General features: G+C 35.1%; 1 long non-coding RNA gene across 1 annotated transcript; it reads right to left on the reverse strand.

Moving 5' to 3' along the window:
- Window positions 1–1,065: 1,065 nt before the first annotated feature.
- On the reverse strand, window positions 1,066–4,220 carry LOC149122343 (uncharacterized). The gene is made up of 3 exons (XR_016220263.1): window positions 3,918–4,220; window positions 3,251–3,317; window positions 1,066–2,664 (listed from the first exon to the last, which is right to left on the reverse strand). It is a non-coding gene; the product is annotated as an uncharacterized LOC149122343 (long non-coding RNA).
- Window positions 4,221–6,105: the final 1,885 nt, after the last annotated feature.

Consider the following 6,105-nt stretch of genomic DNA (forward strand, 5'->3'; position numbering starts at 1 on the left):
TATAGTCACATCTTCCTATTGAATTGATCTCTTAATCATTACATAATATACTTCTTTGTCTCTTTTAAATGTTTTTGTGTAAAATTGTATTTTTGATATTATGATGGCTGCTATTGCTGAATTATACTTATTTAATAACTCAGTAACAATGCATTTGCTCAAGTGTAGTAACTACAGTAATTACCACCTGTAGTCTAGAAATACTTTTTTATGATAAGTCTAGAAAGATTTTTATTATAATTTCAATAATATCCTATTCATCTCCATGTTTAGCGGTTTAATATTCAAATCTAGATTTTTCATTTTTCTTCTTCTTAGCTAATTTTGTTCTCCTTTTTAAGAATGTCCTAAAATTCCTAACCATAAACTATAACAATAGAATTTCCCTTTAGTATTATCTGTCTTAGGGATATCATCATTATTTTTTTCCTTCAATGAGTATAATTTTTTTCATATAAACATTTCTGTATTGGAAACATTTCAAAGTTAAAGGAACTGACTTGTCACAGATGATCTGTTATGAAATCTCTCCTTTTAGTATGTCATGCAGGAAAAAAAAATGGGCAAATTAAATAATTTGAAAGAGTAAGGAGGTACTTTGCCTATATTTCTGTAGACACAAAAGGACATCAACGAAAAAGCCTGAATTTGGTTTATAATTTGACAGTTCTTTCCTTTGAAAAATATGTTGAATTGCGAAAAATTTGGAAATTTTGTGACCTTTCTCAGAAAATATTGAAGATCCCCAAGTCAGTTCACTTTGTGCCCTCTGGAAGATTAGAAACTAAAGAAACACAGGCTATGTAATGTCTTCTTGCTGATTTAAAAAATTATTTCTAAAACCATCACTATTGTTGATATAAAAAACTGAAATTCAAAATTTCCTTGTTACTGAAAAATAAAATCCTTTGTTATTTTTTGCCAAGTTAAAAATCCTATTAGAAAGTAATTATTATTTTGTTTTCTTGAACATAATCTCTCAAGGAGAAATTTCACCCACATAGCCATTAAATCTATTCTTCATGAATTAAAAAATTCTAGGAAGCAGAATCATTGCCTGAGCAAAGCTGATGATTGTAACTCTTAGCAGAGGGCAGAGTGGTAGAGCAGAAAATCTTGGACTTTGGAGCTGTAAGTCTTCATTCAACCTCTGGTTTCATCACCTAGTAGATGTGTGAACTTGAATAAGTTACTTTTCCTCCCTTATCCTCATTTTGAACAGGAAAAAAAATGAAATAAATCACTCTAGACTTTTTTAATGGTTAAAGATAACCCTGAAATTGTTTAATACACTTGAAAGCTGTGTTATGGGCTGAAATGCACCCCACCTTTCAATCTTCAGTGATTTATAGTAAGGCCATATCTGGAGATAGGGCCTTTAAAAATTTGGTTGAAGTAAAATGAACTCTTACAGGTGGGCCTTCATTCAATCTGACTGGTGTCCTAGGGAGAAAAGACTAAAACACAGACAGGCAGGGACACAGAGAAAACACATGGGAAGACATAACTCTCAGAGGAAACCAACCGTGTGGATACCTCGATCTAGGCTTCTCAGCCTTCAGAACTATGAAAAGGTAAATTTCCATTGTTTACTCCACCACAGCAGCCCCACTAAACTAATAAAGGCTCACAATAATTGACGGATGAGTGTTATTATGTGAGTTTTCCTATTGAAACATCCAGATTTATGATTTAAGCTGGATAAAAAGAGCTAGCTCATAGTTGATGGTGAGTAACCATCCGCTGAAAGAATTAAAGGGCATAACAAAGGATGAATCCTTGCATGTCCTTAGCCAACAGGCCACAGCACTAGATCTTCCAGCTATCTTAGGTTAAAGCACTGAAGGGTCCTTTTAAGATTCACATTAAGCTATTATCCTTCATCAATGTTTTTACACAAATAATTTAAAAGATCATAGTTAATCTTAGAGACTAAGATCTTGAGAGCAAAATGTCCAGAGTAAGTCAGCTTTCAAAGTAGGTAGGAAAAAGATAAGCACTAGGACCAGGGTATTGTGGGCATATAAATAGCCCCACCCCTAATAAGAGTTGCTGAAGACCCAACAAGGAGACTGCCTATGTGGCACTGAATCCAAGCAGGACACTCACACAGAATGGAGGTCTAGATACGGATCGCTGATGCTAACCTTTCTCAAATCCTAGATTTGCCTCCAGCTTATAAACAGGATCAATTTATCCCTATGGGACACCATCTTGGTGTATATGTCTGTTCTCACATAAGGAATAAGAATGGACTTACAGGATTTACTTTATATGCATTTTCAGACATTAATGTCAAACAATATCTCAACTTTGCTACCATTAAGGTATTCATTGGAAGAAGGATGATTTTACAGGAAGTTAGAGAACTGATGAAAGGAATGAGTAAGCAAATTGAAAATATGAAGGCATGTGGAGACTACCCAACAACATTGCAGAGATAAAGGAAATCCTAAACTCAAAAATCAGACTCAGAAAACTCAAAATATTTTTGACAATTATGTTACTGTTATTATATTACTGTTATTCACTGCTCCCCCATCTTTAAATAACATCACTGTCAGCACAAATCGCCTTAATGCAGACCAGTTAATTACCTCTTCTTAATAATTCTTCATGAATTTTAATCATCCTTTGACTTACAGGAGGCTAAAAGTAAATGAACTGGAAAAGAAAATAGAATGAGAAAATATCAAAGTAAGTGGATCACATAAATTCTAATGGAAGCAGACAACTTTAATTTGACTGCAAGTTAACACTGATGCCAAACCAGTTTGCCCAGTTTGATTGGGTTTTAAGAAATAGTCAAATTTGATATTTTGAACTGGAAGAAAACTTATAGATCTCAACTTTCTCATTTACATAAACAGGACTAGATGGCCTCAATGTGGAATTCAGTCCTATTATCCTTTAAATTTTGTGATGTAATAACTTTCTTTAGATGTTTCTTCTGATCAGAGATTAGCAGAGATTATAATGACCTAGTGAAAGTAAAATAAAATGAAATATAAAGCTTATAATTTTAAGAATTCTATTATCAAACAGATGATTCTCTGCTAAATTAGATAATTTTTCCAAATAGTAAGTCCAATGATCCACATTTGGCTTTTATTTTTCATATGACCAGGCCAAAATTTAGGTGAAGTCATTTCCTGGACAATAATTTATTTTATGTTGAATTCACCAAATCTGAGTTTCATTTAAAATTGTTACTTTGTTGCCCATTTTATGACAGTTCCAACATACTCACCAACACCTTCTTCATCTGGTACAAACTATGGAACCAAAGATACCAAAGGCAAACAACTGTGATCCTCCTGACAAAAAGGAAAAAAAAATTCCATTCCCATAAAAATAACTAAGAGGCTCTTTTGTAAACTAGTGACTAAAAATATTCAGCAAATAGCACATACATGATTGCAAAATATATCTCAAACATAATAGTGTGCTTTAAAAACAAAATATCCTTCAAACCCTTGAGTTAGCGAAATAAAAACAAGAAAACACATGAATCCAATAAAGTCAATGGTGTGTAAACTTGCTCACCCTCTGTTCAAAATGAAGATAGGCGTGCTAGTGGTTTAAGAGGACTTCTAAAATGACTCCATAGTACCAAAGATCTGGTTCACTCAAGCCTACTTTACAAGTTTCCTGAGAACAAGAGCCATTTCTCAATCACCTTAGCATCTCTGATAGAATTTAATATAACACACAATAGGTAATTTGTATACATTCATGAAAACATGAATGAAAGAGCAAGTTCTGGGGCGGAAGCATTAGAAATTCATTTTAACTAGAGCTGATTCATAAAGGATAATTTTCTTGAGGAGTTCTTGTCCTAATCTGGCCTGGAACTGAAATGTTAGTAGAAGGGAATGAATTAAAAATAGGCTTAAGGGGCCAGCACCGTGGCTTACTTGGTTAATCATCTGCCTGCGGCACCGGCATCCCATATGGACGCTGTGTTCTAGTCCCGGTTGCTCCTCTTCCAGAACAGCTCTCTGCTGTGGCCTGGGAAGGCAGTGCACCCGCATGGGAGGCCAGGAGGAATCACCTGGCTCCTGGCTTCGAATTGGCGTAGCTCCGGCCGTAGTGGCCATTTGGGGAATGAACCAACGGAAGGAAGACCTTTCTGTCTCTCTCTCCCACTGTCTAACTCTATCTGTCAAATAAAAAAAAATAAATAAATAAAATAAAATAAAAATAGGCTTAAAAGGATAAATGCAATTCAAATAGCGTTAAAAGCATAATGTTTTAACCTTTTTAAAAGAATATGAAGTACGCTGTGAAGTGTGAAACAGTTCAAGTAAACAAGAGTTACATAATGCATTGTTGGGAAACCCAATTGGTTTGTTATTAAACATTGGCATATGGGATTAAGCAACGGTACATAATACATCTTTGAACAGCTTGTAATGCTTAACTGAAAGAGAAGTTACTTATGTCCTTTTCATGAATGAATTGCTCAGCCTTGGCTTTCCATTTCTTGTATTCAAATTTGAAAAAGTTGAACAAGCAGCTCAGGGGCCTGCAGTTTACTAGCCCAGTTTTTGGAAGGAAGTATTCAGGGGAGGACCTGAGCCTTTTGAAAGGCAGCTCAGGCCAGATATAGATTGAATTACAATTTGTTTCTTCAGACCGTGGCCTTGATGTAGCATATTAATATGAAAGATGATACGGTACTTTGTTACTATCTTGCATGAAGGGAAAAATATTCGACAAAACACATGAAAATTATTTTCCAGGTTCTGATCCATATCATGGAAAGCAAATCTATGTATTTTACTTCTCTGAAACATTTAGTTATCCCAACATTCATAGTACACATGCTATACACTATGATTTTGTAACAATGCTCACGGGTAATTGAAATCAACAATCTATTAAGAAAATCATGTCATTTAATCCTTGAAACTAGGATAAGAATTCATTTGTTTGAATAATCCAAGCATGACATTAAAATCAGGTACATTATGCACATTTCCCTCTCCCTGCTGAGGGGCACGTGCATTTGGAAGAACAGACAGATCTTATTGCTCCCTGATAAGGTCAGAGAGGCTTAGCTAGAATGTGGAATTACTTAAAGCTCATTGGTTTTGCCTATGGAGCACAAGGCTGTTACCATGACGACAAAGCTGCAGTTGCTACGGCATCCACAGGCTCATCTGATGTCAAGGCTTCCAGGTGGCCCAGCACAAAAGCTATTACTTTATGTTGTTTCAGGAAGTCTTTGAATAGTAGTGCAAAGCTAAAATAATTCCAGGTAAGTGAGGTTTCCTGTACCTTTCCATGAAGACAGAAGGCTGGTCTTTTAAGCAGGAGTAAATCATTGGAAACAAATTTATTTCTCCCAATCAGCTCATCAGAGAAATAATTCAGAGTTGAGTGAGTAAAAATGTATACAGTTAGTGTGCAAATCATGCTTTACTTTCCATTTCCCAAATATAAATTTTATGATGAATTTTTAAATAACCTCACAAAAAATCTATAAATTGTTTAGATTGGCAACAGCCAACTCACTGTTTGGTTAAAAAAAAACAAAAAAGTGTTACAAAGCTGGAAACACAGGCAAAGTAAAGCACCAGAAAGGAGCAACCCATTCCCTTTCTTGACTATAGTGTATTATGGTTCTATGCCAAGAATAAATACAGCCTTTTTGTGGGGTGTTAAAGCATATAAAATATTCATGCACGAGAGAGAGAGAGAGAGAGAGAGAGAGAGAGAGGAAACTTTACTCTTGTCATCCTTAAGGCTTCCATAACAAGACCTCAAGGCTAAGAATAATGCTACTTCCAAGTGATATAGAACTTGTATTTTAATTAGAGAGAGTGGGTTACAGTGAGATGAAAGAGGGAGAAAGATAACTAATTTGAGTCTTTGCTGATTGGCAAGTATTGTGTTAAGCACGTATGCCTGTTACTTCATTTAGTCCATGTTCTCTTACTAGGAGTTAGAAAATCATATTTCCATTTTACAGATAAGGAACTAGAGAAGTTAAGTGAAGGGTCATAGGATAAGTTGATCTGCAGTTGGAATTAATGCCTGTGTGATATACTAAGCGTGCTCATTCCCCCTGTGATGCGTGTGATGATATGCTACCTTAAG

This window comes from Oryctolagus cuniculus, chromosome 14, assembly GCF_051225735.1.
Source record: "Oryctolagus cuniculus isolate XC-2025 breed Fujian yellow rabbit chromosome 14, ASM5122573v1, whole genome shotgun sequence".
NCBI lineage: Eukaryota > Metazoa > Chordata > Mammalia > Lagomorpha > Leporidae > Oryctolagus > Oryctolagus cuniculus.